This window comes from Urocitellus parryii, chromosome 11, assembly GCF_045843805.1.
Source record: "Urocitellus parryii isolate mUroPar1 chromosome 11, mUroPar1.hap1, whole genome shotgun sequence".
Lineage (NCBI taxonomy): Eukaryota > Metazoa > Chordata > Mammalia > Rodentia > Sciuridae > Urocitellus > Urocitellus parryii.
The window spans coordinates 49,845,382-49,866,716 of NC_135541.1; positions in this window are offsets into that span (position 1 = coordinate 49,845,382).

A 21,335-nucleotide genomic window follows, 5' to 3' on the forward strand; every position below is an offset into this window, starting at 1 on the left:
TGAGGTTTTGCCTTGCCACAGGCCCCAAAGCAACTGGGCCAACAGACCACAGACCAAACCCTCCAAATCTGTGAGCCAAAATTACCATTTTCTCTTTTTAATCGATTATTTCAGGTATTTTGTTATGGTAATGAAAAGCTGACTAACATACAATCTACTCTATTCTCCTATATACAATTAAAAAAAAAAAGCTACTTTAAAAATCATTAGTTATAGATCCCCGGGTGATTCATGTATTAGAATGAACTGACAAGAACTTTAAAGATCTATTGGAAAAAGTAGGAAAGAATGGAAGGATATATAGGAAAAAATAGAAAATAGACACTTTTGAAATATGAAGGAAAACCAAATGAAGTTTTAGAACTGAAGATACAACATCTGAAAGAAAGAATAAATTGAACTGGTCTAACAGCAAAATGTGAACTGTAGAAAAAGGGATCAGTGAATTTGAAGATGAACAACAGAAAGAATAATACATAGAAAAAAAATCTCTACTGTGTCAGTAATGTATGGGACAATGGTCAGTGTTCCAACAAAGTGTAATTAGAGTCCTCAAAATAGAAAGAATAGTGAGAAAATGGGACAAAAATTAGTTAAACAAATATGGCCATTTTTCCCTCAAATTTAATAGAAAAAATATTCATCAAATCCATACATTTTATCCCAGGCAGGATTAAATATGGAGAAAAAAACATACCTACATGCATGAGAATAAAAAACTCAAAAATAGAAGAGAAAATTCTAAAGGAATCCAGAGAATATTATAGGAAATAATAATGATAGCAGAATCGGGTACAGTGGTGCACACCTGTGATACCAGTGGCTTGGGGGCTAAGGCAGGAGGATTTAGAGTTCAAAGCTAGCTTCAACAACTTAAGCAAGGCCCTCAGTAACTTAGCCAGATCCTGTCTCTAGATAAAATACAAAAACGGGCTGGGGATGTGGCTCAGTGGTTAAGTGCCCCTGGTTCAATTCCTGGCACTAAAAAAAAGAAAAGAAAAAGAAAAAAAAATTAAAAAGAATGATAGCAGACTTATTAAAGATAATGCCTACCCAAATGATATTTTCAAAGTGCTGAAAATGCAATTAGGCAATAAAAATGTAAAAAACAAAAACAAAAACAAAAAACAAAATTGGAAAGTTGGAGGAGAAAAAATTGTATTCACAGATGACAAGACTGTATGTATAAAATATGCAAAGGAACCTACAAAATAGCAACAACAATAACAAACACTTATTAACTCCATTAAGTGAATTCACCATGGTAGCGGAATACAAGATTAATGTGCAAATATTAATTGAATTTCCATGCTTAGATAATGAAAGAAACATGTCATTTGCAGTAGCATAAAACATCCAAGAATGTATTCAAAGAAACATGTCTAAGACCTATACAATAAAAACCACAAAACACCAAAGTCAATTAAAAAAGACCTAAATAAATGCTGGTGAAAGAGTAGGTAGGAACCAAGAGGGAGATGATGGGTGGAGATGGAATTTTGGGGTTATTGCTACCATCTGTCCTAGGGACATTTAAGAAATTCTTCATACATTATAAAGTTTTTACTTGGTGCTTTAGGGGTCTTGGGAGAGAGGGGTGAGCTCGAGGGCTTGCAAGACTAGAAATTCTGACCAACTGCCAGCCTCAGTCCCATATTCTCATTTCTGAGTAAGGACTAGAACTGTTTTCTTTCAAATTGATAAGCCTTTGGGAGTGGATGATCCATCAATTTAGCCAACCAGCTGTCCAACATATATCTTCTGTTTTCTTTTGGTTCATTTGATAGGGGAGCAGAGAAGAGCTTAGTTTATGTCTACTCAAAGATCATGGCCATGACTGCTGGTAGTGTAGGAACTAAAGACTTCCTATTTGTTATTTTCAAATTAATTTTTATTGGCGCATTATAATTATGCACAATAGAGGAATTCACTGTGACACATTCATATATGCACATAGGTTCGTCAATTTCTTTCTTACTTTCTTCTTTTTTTTTTTTTTTTTTTTGAAAAGCAGGAAAGGAACTTGAATTAGTGTAGCTACACCTGGAAGACAAGGGGTCCACATTGGAGCCCCAACTTCCAGGGGCTGACAATGACTGAGGCTTTTACAGAAAGGCAGTGAGGGCAAGGGCTGGGAGTTGGCACAGCTGGAGGCTTTTCACAGCTGCCAGGGCAGGGGATCTTGATCAGGTGTGGTCTGTCCATCATTATCTCGGAATAAGAAAGTTGCCATTGCCTGAGGGACTTTAACTCATCACAAGATGTTTATCAGAGCAGTCCATGATCCTGGAATCTAAGGTGACTTGGAGTAAAGGAGATGCAAAATGGAGGCAGAGAAGCCAAGTCATTAATCCTGCTTTTAGCCACCCACTGGACTTTGGCAGGTAAAGTGAAAAGTCCAAATCCTTGTTCTAATTCCTCCCAGTCTTTTGTCCATTTTTCAATCTTCAGGGAATTATGGCTTTGGAGGTTGCTTGGCTTGGTGATAAGCTAGTCTTTACACAAGGACTGAAACATAGAGGTGAAAAAGCGTCAGATGCTTAAGCCTAGAAGTAGAAGTACCGTCATAAATTTGTGAAGCAGAAAACAAAAGGAGTCTAAGTCAGAAGATACCTAACTAAGCAAATCATGTAGTGGTTCTTTCTTGTTTTAAATAGCTCTGTGAATATAGATTACTAAAAAACATATTTAGGATCAGAAAAAAAAATAATAACCTTTTACTTGTTCTATCTAAACAGAGGCTGGACACAATGGCTCATGTTGTAATCCCAGAGGCTCGGGAGGCTGAGGCAGGAGGATGGAAAGTTCAAAGCCAGCCTCAGCAACTTAGCAAGGCCCTAAGCAACATAGTGAGACCCTGTCTCTAAATTAAAATAAATAAATAAATAAAAAGGGCTTGGGGTGTGGCTCAGTGGTTAAGCACCCCTGGATTTAATCCCTGGTACCAAAAACAAAAAACAAAAAACAAAAAAAACAGAGGACACTTGTTTGAACTATGAGTCCTGCTTTCCATGGGGGAGGTTCTTCAGGTAGAGAGCTTTCCTGGTAGAGGGCTTCAGGGTTAGGCAATCATGCATAGGAACCCCATCTTCATAAGGTTTAGGCTTTTCTTAGTTTTGGTAGGGCTGACACAAGTGCACATCTTCAGTTATATTTAAAGGACCACTGTGTTTCCCCTTTAATGGTCTATGCATGACAGCTCTTTGCCTTTTCTTCCACCCTTGTATTAGTACTTTTGTCTTTGGTTATATCTCTCTGCATAGTGATAAAGACCAAATAGGTGATCCCTATCTCGGCCAAAAATTAACATCTTTCCTTCCTACTGTAAAGGTTCACTGAAGCTCTGCAGGAGTTACTTTTAGGAACTTTTGAGGAGACTCTTGGATCCTTCAGAATTTGGTCAATTTTGTTCCTTAGTACCTCACTTTTCCCTCTACTCTTCCTCCTTCTAGTCCCCTCCTCTACTGGTCTGCCTTCTATTTTCATGAGATGCCCCCCTACACACTCCCCCCCCCTTTTTTTTTCTCTCTAGCTTCCACACATGAAAGAAAGCATAAGATCCTTGACTTTTTAAGTCTGGCTTACTTAGCTTAACATAATGCTGTAAAGTTCCATCTGTTTTTCTGCAAATGACATAATTTCATTCTGTTTTATGGCTAAATAAAACTCCATTGTGACTTAGGGGGGATCCAACATGGCGGCCGGCGAGGAAGCAGCGACTCCAACGTCTCCACTTTAACGGGATATGAAAGACTCATCGAAACAGCTGCAGCCTAGCTACGGAGGAACTTCTAGCATAACTTCCTTAAGAGGAGAGCTGCCGTGAACTGGTAGGTTTACTCGAAGTGACAGGTTGCCCCAGAGAAGTGGATCTTGGAAGACCACGCGGGCACAGAGGTCTAGTCCCCCAACCATCAGCCGCTCCGGCAGGCGGCTCCCCCTGGAGGCCTAGCTCTCGCCCTGGGAGAAGCGGCCCCACCCGCCCGCTTCCTAACCAGGCGGCCACAGCTACTCGGCGATAAAGGTGCCCACGTGGCGGGTGCAGAAGTTAAGTCCTGCAGACGCCAGCCACCTTTGCAACCCCCGGGAACCCTGAGTGGCTTGGCCCGCCCTGCCCGAACTGGCAGTCCTCCGCCATACGGGCTCCCCCGGGAGGCCTGGCTCTCGCCCTGGGAAAAGCGGCCCCACCCGCCCGGTTCCTAACCAGGCGGCCACAGCTACTCGGCGATAAAGGTGCCCACGTGGCGGGTGCAGAAGTTAAGTCCTGCAGACGCCAGCCACCTTTGCAACCCCCGGGAACCCTGAGTGGCTTGGCCCGCCCCGCCCGAACCGGCAGTCATCCGCCATACGGGCTCCCCCGGGAGGCCTAGCTCTCGCCCTGGGAGAAGCGGCCCCACCCGCCCGGTTTCTAACCAGGTGGCCTCAGCTACCTGGAGATAAAGGTGCCCCCGTGGCGGGTGCAGAAGTTAAGTCCTGCAGACGCCAGCCACCTTTGCAACCTGCGGGATCCCTGAGCGGCTTGGCCCGCCCCGCCGGAACCGGCAGTCCTCCGACATACAGGCTCCCCCGGGAGGCCTAGCTCTCGCCCTGGGAAAAGCGGCCCCACCCGCCCGGTTCCTAACCAGGCAGCCACAGCTACTCGGCAATAAAGGTGCCCACGTGGCGGGTGCAGAAGTTAAATCCTGCAGACGCCAGCCGCCTTTGCAACCCGCGGGAACCCTGAGCGGCTTGGCCCGCCCTGCCCGAACCGGTGGCGGGTGCAGAAGTTAAGTCCTGCAGACGCCAACCGCCTTTGCAACCCGCGGGATCCCGGAGCGGCTTGGCCCGCCCCGCCTGAACCGGCAGTCCTCCGCCATCCGGGCTCCCCCGGGAGGCCCAGCTCTCGCCCTGGGAGAAGCGGCCCCACCCGCCCGGGTCCCAACCACGCGACCGCAGCTACTCGGCGATAAAGGTGCCCCTGCAGCGGGTGCAGGAGTTAAGTCCTGCTGATACCAGCCGCGTTTGCAAGCCGCCGGCACCCAGTGCGGCTTGGCCCGCCCCGCCTGAACCGGCAGTCGGCCTCCACCATCCGGGCTCCCCCGGGAGGCCTACCTCTCGCTCCGGGAGCAGCCCCCTGCAAGCTAGGCGAACCTTCGACCCATCGGGAGGTTAGGCCCAGCAACCTGCGGAGTGATAGAGGTGCCCCTCGTGCCTGCTGGGTAGGCGGACCTTTGACCGACCAGCAGAGCAGACCTAGGGCCTGCCAGCGTGGTAGACGGATCACACCAATTGGAGGAGGATCACAGCCACTACATGCCCTGCAAGGGTGATTATTCAACTATACAAGAGCAATATAAATAAATAGAGGGAAAATTTCAAAACACAACAGTTTCACCAAGCAGAAAGAAACGCCAGCAGTATGAAAAGACAAGGAAAGAAAGGACCACAGGCAATGCAGGTCAACTCAACTTTAGAAGAGGTAATAGGTGCAACAGATGGAATGTCAGATAGAGAGATCAGGATATACATGCTTCAGATGATCTGGAGTCTCAAGGAAGACATGAGACAGCAAAATCAGATAATGAAAGATCACATTGACAAACAAATCCAGGAAGTAAAAGATCAATTTCACAGGGAGATAGAGGAAATAAAAAACAAACAAATAGAAATACTAGAAATGCAGGAAAAAATAAACCAACTTAAAAACTCAATTGAGAATACTACCAGCAGAGTAGATCACTTAGAAGAGAGAACATCAGACAATGAAGACAAAGTATTTCAACTGGAAAAGAACATAGACAGCTCAGCAAGTCTGCTAAGAAACCATGAACAGAACATCCAAGAAATATGGGACAATATCAAAAGACCAAATTTAAGAGTCATTGGGATACAGGAAGGCACAGAGCTCCAAACCAGAGGAATACACAGCCTATTCAATGAAATAATACGAGAAAACTTCCCAGACTTGAAGAATGAGACAGAATCCCAAATCCTAGAAGCCTACAGGACGCCGAATGTACAAAACCATAAGAGATCCACACCTAGACACATTATAGTGAAGATGTCCAACATACAGAATAAGGAAAGAATTTTAAAAGCTACAAGGGAAAGGAAGCAGATTACATTTAGGGGTAAACCAATCAGGATAACAGCTGATCTCTCAACACAGACTCTGAAAGCTAGAAGATCCTGGAATAACATATTTCAAACACTGAAAGAAAATGGGTTCCAACCAAGAATCGTGTATCCGGCAAAATTAAGCTTCAGGTTAGAAGATGAAATTAAAACCTTCCATGATAAACAAAAGTTAAAAGAATTCGCAGCTAGAAAACCATCTCTTCAAAAAATCCTTGGCAAAACATTGCAGGAAGAGGAAATGGAAAATAACATTGAAAACCAACAATGGGAGGTAGGACAGTAAAGGGGGGAAAGTAGTCAAAGAGGATAACAAATCAGGTTTAGTAACATCAACAAACAAATATGGATAGAAGTACAAACCATATCTCAATAATAACCCTAAATGTCAATGGCTTAAACTCACCAATTAAGAGACACAGGCTAGTAGAATGGATCACAAAACAAGACCCAACAATATGCTGTCTACAGGAGACGCATCTGATAGAAAAAGATATCCATAGACTGAAGGTGAAAGGTTGGGAAAAATCATACCACTCATATGGACAGCGGAAACAAGCAGGCGTGTCCATACTCATATCTAATAAAATAGATTTCAAGCCAAAGCTAATCAAAAGGGATAAAGAAGGACACTTCATACTGCTCAAGGGAACCATAAACCAACAAGACATAACAATCATAAATATATATGCCCCAAATAATGGTGCAGCGGTGTTCATCAAGCAAACTCTTCTCAAGTTCAAGAGTCTGATAGACCACCATACAATCATCATGGGAGACTTCAACACACCTCTCTCACCACTGGACAGATCTTCCAAACAAAAGTTAAACAAGGAAACTATAGAACTCAACAACACAATTAATAACCTAGACTTAATTGACATATATAGACTTTACCACCCAACATCAAGTAGTTACACTTTTTTTTCAGCAGCACATGGAACCTTCTCAAAAATAGACCATATATTATGTCACAGGGCAACTCTTAGACAATATAAAGGGGTAGAGATAATACCATGCATCTTATCTGATCATAATGGAATGAAACTGAAAATCAATGATAAAAGAAGAAAGGAAAAATCAAGCATCACTTGGAGAATGAACAACAGGTTGCTGAGTGACATATGGGTTATTGAAGACATCAAGGAGGAAATTAAAAAATTCCTAGAGTTAAATGAAAACACGGACACAACATATCGGAATCTATGGGACACATTGAAAGCAGTCCTAAGAGGAAAATTCATTGCTTGGAGTTCATTCCTCAAAAAAAGAAAAAACCAACAAATAAATGATCTCATACTTCATCTCAAAATCCTAGAAAAAGAGGAGCAAAACAACAGCAAAAGAAGTAGAAGGCAAGAAATAATCAAAATCAGAGCTGAAATTAATGAAATTGAAACAAAAGAAACAATTGAAAAAATTGACAAAACTAAAAGCTGGTTCTTTGAAAAAATAAATAAAATTGACAGACCCTTAGCCATGCTAACGAAGAGAAGAAGAGAGAGAACCCAGATTACTAGCATACGGGATGAAAAAGGCAATATCACAACAGACACTTCAGAAATACAGAAGATAATCAGAGACTATTTTGAAGCCTTATACTCCAATAAAATAGAAGATAGTGAAGGCATAGATAAATTCCTTAAGTCTTACGATCTGCCCAGATTGAACCAGGAGGATATAGACAACCTAAACAGACCAATAACAATAGAAGAAACCATCAAAAGACTACCAACTAAGAAAAGCCCAGGACCGGATGGGTATACAGCAGAGTTTTACAAAACCTTTAAAGAGGAACTAACACCAATACTTTTCAAGCTATTTCAGGAAATAGAAAAAGAGGGAGAACTTCCAAATTCATTCTACGAGGCCAACATCACCCTGATTCCGAAACCAGACAAAGACACTTCAAAGAAAGAAAACTACAGACCAATATCTCTAATGAACCTTGACGCAAAAATTCTCAATGAAATTCTGGCGAACCGGATTCAAATACATATCAAAAAAATTATACACCATGATCAAGTAGGATTCATCCATGGGATGCAAGGCTGGTTCAATATACGGAAATCAATAAATGTTATCCACCACATCAATAGACTAAAAAATAAGAACCATATGATAGTCTCGATAGACGCAGAAAAAGCATTCGACAAAGTACAGCATCCCTTTATGTTCAAAACTCTAGAAAAATTAGGGATAACAGGATCATACCTCAACATTGTAAAAGCAATATATGATAAGCCACAGGCCAGCATCATTCTGAATGGAGAAAAATTGAAGGCATTCCCTCTAAGATCTGGTACAAGACAGGGTTGCCCTCTCTCACCACTTCTGTTCAACATAGTCCTCGAAACACTGGCAAGAGCAATTAGACAGACGAAAGAAATTAAAGGGAAAAAAATTGGAAAAGAAGAACTTAAATTATCACTATTTGCAGATGATATGATTCTATACCTAGCAGACCCAAAAGGGTCTACAGAGAAGCTATTAGAGCTAATAAATGAATTCAGCAAAGTGGCAGGATATAAGATCAACACGCATAAATCAAAGGCATTCCTGTATATCAGCGACAAATCCTCTGAAACGGAAATGAGGACAACTACTCCATTCACAATATCCCCCCAAAAAATAAAATACTTGGGAATCAACCTAACAAAAGAGGTGAAAGATTTATACAATGAAAATTACAAAACCCTAAAGAAAGACATAGAAGAAGACCTTAGAAGATGGAAAAATATACCCTGCTCATGGATAGGCAGATCCAACATCATCAAAATGGCGATATTACCAAAAGTTCTCTATAAGTTCAATGCAATGCCAATCAAAATCCCAGCTGCATTTCTTGTAGAAATAGATAAAAGAATCATGAAATTCATATGGAATAATAAAAGACCCAGAATAGCAAAAACAATACTAAGCAGGAAGTGTGAATCAGGCGGTATAGCGATACCAGACTTCAAACTATACTACAGAGCAATAGTAACGAAAACAGCATGGTACTGGTACCAAAACAGGCGGGTGGACCAATGGTACAGAATAGAGGACACAGTAACCAATCCACAAAACTACAACTATCTTATATTTGATAAAGGGGCTAAAAGCATGCAATGGAGGAAGGATAGCATCTTCAACAAATGGTGCTGGGAAAACTGGAAATCCATTTGCACCAAAATGAATCTGAATCCCTATCTCTCGCCTTGCACAAAAGTTAACTCAAAATGGATCAAGGAGCTTGATATTAAATCAGAGACACGGCATCTGATAGAAGAAAAAGTTGGTTATGATCTACATACTGTGGGAGCAGGCTCCAAATTCCTCAATAGGACACCCATAGCGCAAGAGTTAACAACTAGAATCAACAAATGGGACTTACTCAAACTAAAAAGTTTTTTCTCAGCAAAAGAAACAATAAGAGAGATAAACAGGGAGCCTACATCCTGGGAACAAATCTTTACTCCACACACTTCAGATAGAGCCCTAATAACCAGAATATATAAAGAACTCAAAAAATTAGACAATAAGACAACAAGTAACCCAATCAATAAATGGGCAAAGGACCTGAACAGACACTTCTCAGAAGAGGACATACAATCAATCAATAAGTACATGAAAAAATGCTCACCATCGCTAGCAGTCAGAGAAATGCAAATCAAAACTACCCTAAGATACCATCTCACTCCAGTAAGATTGGCAGCCATTAGGAAGTCAAACAACAATAAGTGCTGGAGAGGATGTGGGGAAAAGGGCACTCTTGTTCATTGCTGGTGGGACTGCAAATTGGTGCAGCCAATTTGGAAAGCAGTATGGAGATTTCTTGGAAAGCTGGGAATGGAACCACCATTTGACCCAGCTATTCCCCTTCTCGGTCTATTCCCTAAAGACCTAATAAGAGCATGCTACAGGGACACTGCTACATCGATGTTCATAGCAGCACAATTCACAATAGCAAGATTGTGGAATCAGCCTAGATGCCCTTCAATAGATGAATGGATTAAAAAAATGTGGCATTTATACACAATGGAGTATTACTCTGCATTTAAAAATGACAAAATCATAGAATTTGGAGGGAAATGGATGGCATTAGAGCAGATTATGCTAAGTGAAGCCAGTCAATCTTTAAAAAACAAATACCAAATGACTCCTCTGATATAAGGGGAGGAAACAAGGACAGGGTAGGGACGAAGAGCTTGAGACGAAGATTTTCATTAACAGGGTTGAGAGGTGGGAGGGAAAGGAAACGAGAAGGGGAATCGCATGGAAATGGAAGGCGATCCTCAGGGTTATACAAAATGACATATAAGAGGAAAGGAGGGGTAAGACAAGATAATTCAAATGGAAGAAGTGATTTACAGTAGAAGGGGTAGAGAGAGAAAAGGGGAGGGGAGGGGAGGGGAGGGGAGGGGGGATAGTAGAGAATAGGACAGACAGCAGAATACATCAGACACTAGAAAGGCAATATGTCAATCAATGGAAGGGTAACTGATGTGATACAGCAATCTGTATACGGGATAAAATTGGGAGTTCATAACTCATTTGAATCAAACTGTGAAATATGATGTATGAGGAACTATGTAATGTTTTGAACGACCAACAATAAAAAAAAAATAAAAAAATAAAACTCCATTATGTACATATACCACATTTTCTTTTCCATTCATCTACTCATGGACACCTAGGCTGGTTATATAACTTGGTTACTGTGAATTACGCTGCTATAAACATGGGTGTGCGTGTATCACTATGGTATGCTAACTTTAATTCTTTTGGATAAATACCAAGGATTGGTGTATCTGGGTCATATGGTGGTTCCATTCCTAGTCTCTCTCTCTCTCTCTCTCTCTCTCTCTCTCTCTCTCTCTCTCTCTCTCTCTTTGTACTGGAGGTTAAACCCAAGGCATTTTACCACTAAGCTACATCCCCACTTTTTTATTGTTGTTGTTTTGAGATTTGATAAATTGAGGTTGAACTTGAGCTTGAGCCAGCCTCCCGGGTCACTAGGATTACAGGCATGTACCACCACCCTGGGCCATTCTTGGTCTTTGAGGAACCTTTATACTAATTTCCATAGTAGTTGTACTAATTTACAATCATATCAGCAGTGTAAAAGTATTCCTTTTCCCCATGTCCTTGCCAGAATTTATTATTTGTATTCTTGATGATTATCATTCTAACGAGTTAGATGAAATTTCAATGCAGTTTTGATTTTCATTTCCCTGATTGCTAAAGATGTTGAACATTTTTTTTCCATAGATTTGTTGGCCATTTGTATTTAAGATTTCTTAAAGAACTGTTATCAAAATTCTGTTTCTTTTTCTATCTGCCATTTCTGAAAGCTGACATTTAAACCAATGACCTCTGATCCTTTTGGGTTGAGACTTTATTCCCTGTCATTCTGCAAGTTTTTCTGTCATGATGAATGTGTTGATTTCATATTAATAACTAGTATCTATTTACAAATATTTACAGAAAACTATTGAGATCACTGGTATTCACAGAAAAGTTATTATGTTTGAAATACTTGATTTAATGTTTAAAATTATTTGAATACTATGATTTCCGCCTAGTTAATCACTTCTGTGGTTCACAATTTAAACCTTCAAAATGATATACGATAAAATACCTCCCTGTTATCCTTATTAGTTATCTAGACTGTAACCTTTCTCAGAAGGTAGTACTGTTTGTGTGTGTGTGTGTGTGTATCTTCAAACATATTCTGTGCACTGAACGCTACACACACACACACACACACACACACACATGCATTATTTCTCTCTCTCTTTTTTTAAAGTTGGAAGCATTTTTATCTACCTTTTCTAAAAACAATTAACAATACTTTCTTGCCCCACAGTATTGCACAAAGAGCTTCCTCAACTCCTTTTAAAACAACTCTCACATTCTTTATCTTACTGAAAATAGTGGGGAGTGGATTAGGCATGATCTACTCTTGCTTTCCTTGTGTGGCAATGAGCAAGGTTAATAAACTTATTTGCTGATGCACAGTGAGGGTGTGTCAGAGCTGAACTAGGAAACTAACCTTCAACTCCATGTCCATTGTTCACTTCTTGGACCAACTGTCTGTGAAATCGATCCAATGCTTTCTGTATAACAAGCCATCTGGATGTTTACATTTAGTGGCACTGTTGCCCCAGCCCAGTGTCTCACTAAATATAGTTGCTCTATAAATGTTTGTTGAGTGGAAAAGACTTGCTTAATTCATAACCCTGAGTGATGACTCACATTTTCATCATCAATCTCTCCTGTTTCCTAGGAGATGTATCTTTGGCGTATGTGGTAATGGAAATGCTAGGCATGAGTGCAAATACAGAATGTCCTGGTTCCAGCCAAGTGCAAATTGTTTAGCAAGCTGGGAAAATTTACACAGTCCTCCCAATAAGAACACTAGTGAGTCAGATAGCATCCTTTCTTCTCCCCAGGAGCCTCTGGCCTGTAAATTCTGCTTCTCAGAAATAGCATCTTTAATCTCCAGTTTTTCCCTCTTATGATTCCTGTGTTTATTGTACAGAAAAGGATAAAGGAAATAGACTGTGACTTGCTTCTAAGACTTCTTTTTCAGAAATCTACAAAATGTGTTTGCTTCCTTGGAAAGCAATTCACTTAGTTGTGTGTTTGTGCAAATGTATGTGTTAAGATGTGTGAATCTCATGTTTATTGTGAACACATTCTCCCACATGATAAAAGAGGCCCAGCTTCATAATTCTGAGTGTCCTGTATCATTCAGTTTGTTTTGCATGCGATGATTAAGGGATACTTCTCATTTAGATTGCACTCAATTAGCTTTCCTGCTTGGGAAGCTTGTTTTTTTTCTCCCAGAAATTTTCACTGATAACTAAAGGATATAAATGCACAGAGAAAAATCAGGTCAACAAAGCTTGAAAACTTTATTTGATACATGAATGATCTAATCTCCAAGCAAGTAACCTTTATTAATTATTTCTAATTTAATCCTAGAGGACAAACTCTGAATAATTTGAATACTTCAAAATTAGTTGGTCTATGATTCAGCTTATAAACAATTCTGATTTCTTCACAACAACACTCTGAAATATATATTATAGCTCCATGTTATAGATAGGAATGCGGACACTAAAGGGGTTGAAGAAGCTTGTTCAAGGTTGAGTTGAAATGTGAATGCAGGCATCCCAACTCTTAAACACTATGCTATAATGCCTCTACCTCCAGGAGGGGGAAAATGGAGGACTCTTCCAAAGGTACCACATCTCGGCTCTTGTGATATCTGCTTTGGCTGAAGGTGTGTACTTAGGACAGGTGAACCATGATAAGCTTATATTCAGTGTTCTAAAATGTGAGCAAGATATGCAAATATATGGATGCTTGTTTGCATAGTGGAATAGGAGGGATATGTCCATGTGGGCCTTGTCCACCACTGGTCCAGGGATCTTCAAGGGAGAGAACTTAAGAGGAAAAACTGTTTAAGGAGGCATACTTGAATATAAACAGAGGATCATGATTGGGCAAAAAGTGCAATAAGAGGTTTCCTACTCATGCTTCAGTTTGTTCTGTTCTTTCCTCTGGGAATTTTTGCCTAAGACCTGGAAAAGGAAGTGGAAACAAAAATATAATTGCTTTTTAGGTGAGAAGTGTTTCTCTACTTGGCTCAAAGTGGCCACATTGTAGAAGGATGGAGCCACAGGAGCCTGGTCAGAGAACCAGACCTTCCTGGTCCACCTCCCAGGAGCTGCAATACAGGCACGAGTGATCCTGGAAGTCATTGATAGGAGTGCGAGAGATGCCTCAATTTGGACTTCAACTATGAACGTTGCAAGGAGAAGCTCAGTGACAGAAAAGCACAGTGGCCCTGAGACCTGGAATGTGAGCAGGTGGAGGTGTCTGCTCAAGCCCCTTTACAGTCTCCTAATCTCAGAAACCACAGGTACAGCCAGGGAACTACTGCTTGGTTCCATGTTCCTACTTTCCCTCCAGACTGACAAAGGAGGGGAATTTGATGTGCACGTATTTTTTTTTTTATGAGGTGAACAAAGCACCGAACTATGCCAAGAAGGGAGAAAAACCAATGCAGTGTTTTTAAAGCACATGCAAAACGTTTTTATGCTTTTCAACACAAGTTTGTGACATAGGACATTGTAATCTATTTGTAATATAAGAAAACCTGTGCTAGAAACTCACTTAGTTATCAAAATTCACTCCCACTTGCGATTGGAAGTATCAGTTGATAGTAGCACACTTAATTGTCTTTGTCCTTTTAGTTTTTACCCTGAGGACTATGGGCATTTACAGGATGCGGAGGATCATAGTGTTCTTGTGATGATATCCGAGAAAGAAATGATCTGGATGCCTCCAAACACCTTACATATAATTTACACAGTCTGCAAATTTGACTCCTTGTAATTTGTTATAGTTCATAAAGCACTTTCACATAATTACCTCATTTAATCTTCAGAGAAACCTAGGTAAGGTAGGAGGCAAGATTGTAAAAACACTTACACATCAAACCATTTGAATGAGTTTCCTTTTGTTAAAATTGAGATGTAAGTGGTGAAATGGCACATCTCAGATCACATGGAAGGGACAGAGCAAAACTGGATCTGCACTCTATTCTAAACCCACACTGACCAATGTGCGGCCCATGGCCACGTGTGGCTCCTATGCACTTGAGATGTTATTAGTATCAATCTTTTATTTTATTTTATTTAGATTATTTAAATTTAAATAACAATATATAGCTAGTGGGAACCACATTGGAGGGCATAGGTAGATGCTGTGCTTTGGGGGCAGCCCTAAAAATGAGTATGTTAGTGGGTATCTTGGCAAAAGAAGGTGGGGGCAAGAGGAATGGATGGGAGATCTGTTTTCAAAGCTGTCCAGAGGGTCTGTCTGAATATAGCGGTTACAAGTTTCAAGAAGGATGGGCCACATGGCCAGGCAGCTAGAAAATAAGGGCTAGGGAGGGAAGTTGTTATGGCCCAGGTAAGGACAAGGATGATCATCACCATATTCAGGAAGGGAAAAGCACATGTCCAGAAGCCTGTGCTAAGAACAGGCTCTATCTCAGTATCTCCTTAGGGTGCCCTTGCAAACGAATTCCATCAATAGGTCAAACAGTGTAAGGGTTTTCATAATCTTGCTTTCTGCCCTTTGGGTAAACCTAATCTTTACTCCATAGGAAATGTATCTCTGGGGAGAGATGGGCAACTATCAGAGATGACAGGGAAAAGGTAAAGGACAAGAGAAATCATCTGCATGCTAGAGGAGCAACCACCTGCCCTGAGTTCTTTGCTTCCATAATATCAGGCACAAATTTTACTTCAGAAAGAGAGGAAAGCGGGCCAGAAACTCTGCTTCATTCTCCTGCTTGCAGCTGGAAGACTGGCTGCTATATTCCTGGTCACCATGGAGACAATTCCAGGGAAGGTCACCTTCCTTCCTCTGCTCAGTACCATCCAGCAAGGCAGAGGGGAAAGAGGCAAACACTATAGTCACTGGTCAAGTGGAGGAGGGGCAGCAGAAAAACCAGAGACTGGGGTGGGGGGAGAGGAGAAGGAGAGGGAACAGCAACGGGCCCCAAGGAAGGCAGGGGTTTCCAGCTCAGTGGTATCTGAAATGTTTAAAAATTCTGGGGAATCAAGAGAATATTATCCTGTGAAGTTCATGCCCACTCCTGTTTCAGACTTTTCTTCCTTAAGCTTGCACAAACAATTGAGCTTAATTCAACACGTTTATGTTATTAGCCAGGCCCTGTGCTCGACCCCAAAAGGACACATATGAATTAGACAAAATCCCAGTCTGCCAGGAAGGAGACAGGTGGTGTGTGGCTATCTACTAGAAAGCGAAGAGAACATGGTGGGAGCAAAGTGGGACCCCAATAAAGCATCAGGGAAGTCTATAGAGAAGGGTGCATGCTCTGCCTGAAGGCATAATAGAAGAATTCCATGAGGCTTTTGTTTGGTTTTTTTTTTTCAGTCAAGAACATTCTTAGAAGGGAGATAAAGTGGAGAAAGGCCCAGAGATATGGAGGTGCCCTTGGTGCCCAAGGATAGTGGAGTCCAGGGTGGCTGAGATGTGGAAGAAATTAGGGTGTGAAAGGAAAAGGGAGCAGTGGGCTGTGGAGCAGGGGATGCTGATTGTGGCCAGGTTTGAAGATGCTCTGGATGTCACGCCAACTTCATGAGCAAAAATTCCTGGCAAAATATGAGCAAACAGCAAACAAGCTTTGGAAGTTAGAGTCAGTTCATAACCTCAGACAGATTTAGAGGTTCCTCTGCCCTGGAGCTATGTGTTTACATTTTGAAGGGTTGTAAATATGTGGGAGAACTTCCCCCCACTCTTCCCAGAGAGGGCTTGTTTGTGTGAGAGAGCAAAGGTTCTCTACCTCTCTGCGGTGGAGAGGGGGCGGCCAGGCAGCAGATCCTACATAAACTCTCACGTTCAAAATTTAGGTGTCCCTTCCTAGGGGACAGACTCCCTGCCTCTGCAAGCAGTGTGAACATCTGTCCTTCTCACATCATCACACGGGGGTAAACGGAGCATGGGGAATCAGTAATGTTATTGCTGTAAGTAAATAATTGGTCTGATCCCTGATCCAGAAACTTTGCATTTGCTCTTGAGATAAAATTAATATAGATAAATATCTATAATTTCCATTATAGTTGTTTTCCAGCCTTTAGAATAATGCTGGCCCAGGAGTAGATAAGCACCACAGGCAACATCACGCAGATGGCAGATGCAGAACCACAGCCAGACACCGGTTCTGGCTCCCTGTCATCTGAGCACTGTATTCATGGTCATCTTCTCAGCTACTATGACAAAACCAACCATATGGTGTTAAACCGATGTCTGTAGAGAGAAGGCAGCACAAACTGAACAAAGTGTTTATTACTGCAAGTTTCTTGAAGATGAATCAAGAAAACCCTAAGGGTAGTCTTGGCAGCTATTACTTATAGAGGCATGGGGGAGGCCAAGCTCTAGCTTCAGAATTGTGATTATTTAACACGCACGACCAACCCCTGTGGGTTTCTTTAGGGGTGGCTATGGGACTGAGTTCTGCCAAGCAAAGTGTGAACAGAAGTCTGATGGAGGTATCTGGTTATGTTTTTCTTGCTATTAAAAAGAGACACAGAGCCAGGCATGGTGCTGCCTGTAACCCTGGTGACTCAGGACACTGAGGCTGGAGGACGGCAAGTTCAAAGCCAGCCTGGGCAACTTGATGAGACCCTGTCTTAAAAAAGAAAAAGGACTGGGAATGTAGCTCAGTGCGGGAGCTCCTCTGGATTCAATCCCCATTACCACACACATACATACACACACAAGAGTCACGTATCTGAAAAGTCTCCATACTATATGATTCCATCTATATAACATTATAGAAAAGGCAATACTATGGAGAAAGTTATTAAAAAAAAAAACCCAGAAATTGCCAGGAATTGAGGGAGAGAAAGACGAGCACAAAGCATTTTTAGGGCAGCAAAACTACTCTATGACACTGTAATGGTGACAAAATACATTTGTCAAAACCCGCAGAATGTATAAGAGTGAACCCTAATATAACCTAATGTGTTTGGTAATGGCATGTCAGTGTGGGTTCGCTGATTGTAACAAACATACCTCTCTAGTGCAGGATGAGACCAGGGGTCTGTGTATGTGAAGGACAGGAAGTCTATAGGAACTCTCTCTTTTTTGACTCAATTTTGCTGTGAATCTATTCAATGCTCTCCACTTTCTGCTGCTACTTCCTCCCTCAAGTCACTCTTCAACCCTGGAGTTTGATTCTTGTTTGTAACCCTCATTTTGGGTGACCAATTCATTCACTTGCTCAGAGCTTTCCCAGTTTTAACACTGCAAGTCCCACATCCTGGGTACCTCCTCAGTCCCAGGCAACAGAGTATAGTTGATCACCACTTCACACAATCTACTGTGGCAAAGAACATCACATCCTATATAAAATCCCATAGACACATTTAAAAAAAAAAAATATATATATATATATATATATATATATATATATATTTAGTTGTAGATGGACATGATACCTTTATTTTATTTATTTATTTTTATGTATTGCTAAGGATTGAACCTAGTGCCTCACAAGTGCTAGGCAAGCACTCTGCCCTCCCATTGACACTTTTAAGCAAGATCTTACTTGGTCCTTTTGAAGACGGATACTGTCCACTACTCCTTCCTGGCTCCTAAGACTGCTCTACTCTGGTTCTCCTTCTGCATCCTGCTTATTCCTTCTCAGAAGTTCCTCTTTGTCTTTTCTCCCTTTGTTTGCCTGAGGCTTGGACCTCACTTCTTACTAATTCTATGTCCTGAGAGGATCTCATTCACTCTGTGACTTAACTTCTCATCTCCACAATTGCAATCCAGCCATCCTTATCTTAGAATAAGACCTCCATAGTCAGTGCTTCTGGATGCCTCAAATTAAAATTTGGAGTGCAGTCTGATGAACTGGATGAATGAACAGTCCCTCTTTGGAGGTTGTTGAAAAAGCTTGTTCATGTCTGTATTTATGATCATGCTGGGAGATACACAAATATGAATAATACATGTTCTCTAGCCTTGAAATATCATATTCTCTCTAATAGCAGGGAAGTCTGATTATTTTCCAACTCCCACTGACTCAAGATAGAAAGTAACTTCAGTGAGGTGTGAGGAGGGCAGCAAGGAGTTTAGAAGAGGAAAAGTTTATTTCTAGCCAGGAAAATCAAGATCACTTCAGAGTTGGGGAGTTAAGCTGGAACCTGAGGTTGAGACATGCAGTGATGATATGAAGTCCACTCCAGATGATGGCATTTATGTGCACAAATGCAGAGACAAGGCAGCTTAGGAATTTGATCCTTGTGCTGTCTGGGGTGTATGTGTATCCACACCTGTGGATAGACCCTCACAAATTAAAGTTGGTAAATTAGAAACTGCTCAAATTACTACTTAGCCCAATTAACAAAGAATACTAATAGCTTAGAGTCTTTTTTTCAAAGGGCTTGATGACCTTCATGACCACCAGGATCCCCTCAATGAGCAAACTTCAGTTGGAAGGAAGCAGATTTCCATGGGTCTGATGCCACAGTCCTAGTGTTCTCTAGTTTGCCCCTCTGCTCTGAGACCAACAGGCTTGTGACATTAGGGACAAACAGTCTGAGAAAAGTAGCGGAGTTGTTGACTGTTGCATAAAAACAAAAACAAAAACAAAACAAAACAAAAAAACAACAACAACCAGGGAAGCACATGATAGGGTAGAGAGAGCACTGGAAAAGGAGTCAGAACAGCCTTGGACACCTCAGCTCCAGTCTTTCTTTCTTTTTAAAAATTCTTTGGAGTTCATTTTTCTATTCTAGAACTTTTTTTTTTGGTGCATTATAATTATACATAATAATGGGGTTCATTTTGCCATAACCATTCATGCAGATAATATTAATTTGATCCATCTCATTCCCCAGTACCTTCCCTTTCCCTCCCACTCTCTCTCCCCAAATCTGCTTGCTTTATTCTCCTGATCCTGATCTCCCTTCTATTATTATTATTATTATTTTACTAAGTGCATTATAAAGGGATGTAGGTGTGTTGTGTGTGTGTGCGTGTGTGTATGATTCATTCTGATTTATTTATATATGGACAAGGCATAAGTTGGTAGATTTCATTCCCCAGTACTTCCATTCCCTCCCATCCACCTTCCTCTGCTCCAATGTATGGTCTTCCTTCTATTTTCATGAGACCCTTCCCTCCCCTTTTTTTAACCTCACCGCCCCAATGCCTTAGTTTCAGCATATGTAATAAAACATTTTACCCTTGACTTCAAGTCTCTTCTTGAAGACAATTTCTTCCTATCTTGTATGGGGTTATGCTGTTTTATGGTTCCTTCTGGGATTCAAACGAGATAACAAATGTGAACAGCTTTTACAAAACAAAAACTGATACATATTGTGAAGTATGAAGATAGGAGTTGAGGGATATAAAGAGAACACTGAGTTTCAAAAGAGAAATGTCCATAAACCATTGGAATCAGAACAAACAACTCTTGAGCAACCAGCCCGTGTCCTTGCACCCACATCCTCGCCCGCAGTTTGCTGATCAACTGAGAAAGCAACAAAACTTCAAGATACTGGTAACCACGGGGCATCTGGAGGAACCACTCCTTTAGGGAGTATATACATCAAAGACTTGTGTCCAAAAAATGACCCTAGCCTTATTATAATAGTAAGACACACGCGCCTGGGTGGAGACTTAAAACGCTAATGAGATATGCAGAAGAAGCAGGATTTGAACATATGAGGACAATGCGCAAGCGCAAGGAAGATTGACATGCTTTCGTAACCCCAGCCTGACTCCGCCTCTAGTTCTGTCTCCTCACTGCTGTCTATGAATGTTAAAATCCCTGACCAAGGAGAGGCGACTCAGTGTCTCTCTGAGACCACCACACCTTTGTTCTAAGTGTGTACTACTTTTATCTTTATAATGAATCTCTTACTCTGCTACTTGATCAAGAACCTGGAAGGTCCAAGTAGAGGTCTCTGTCCTTGGAGACTTCCTTGGACCCTTGTGGTGACATTATTTGTTATTACTATGCATTTCCCTCTCCCTTTTAATGACACCTTTGTCTATAGAGATTGTGGCCATTTGAAAGGAAAGTAAAAGTACAGCATTTATAACTTTATAACTAACCATGGGTTCAGACAAGTCCCAGACAGCTGCAGTAGCATCTGCTTGTGATTTTAACACCAGCAGCAGAATCTCCCACTGGGAGAAGAATAAGACGCTGTGTACGTTTTTCTTTCCAGATCCTGTACAGCCCACCTAGTGACTGAGGAAATGAGAGCTATAGGTGTTTCTTACACAATGGGGAGTGCTCCTCTTTGATTAAAAACAACCCTCACCGTCTGCCTTCTACCCAACTGTGATGGTGTTATTTGTGGCTGAAGTTTTCACATGGGTGAGCCATCCCACACCCCAGTCCTCCATTCCAGTGACATTTCCTCCATGCCACACCTGCCGCCCACCTCCTGGTCACTTTCTACATCTGATCAGCAACAGAAAATTAACCACTTCTAGTATACAGATCTCAGGCACCCACTGTCCTACCATTCTGCAATCTTTTCAGCTCATTTTCTCTGGCACCCCCACTTAAAAAATTCTAGGAATTCTATAAGATCTCTAGTTCATTGATGCATCCATCATTTTTCCTCCTTCTGCATGTTTTTTAAATTTTTGATATGTTAAATATACAT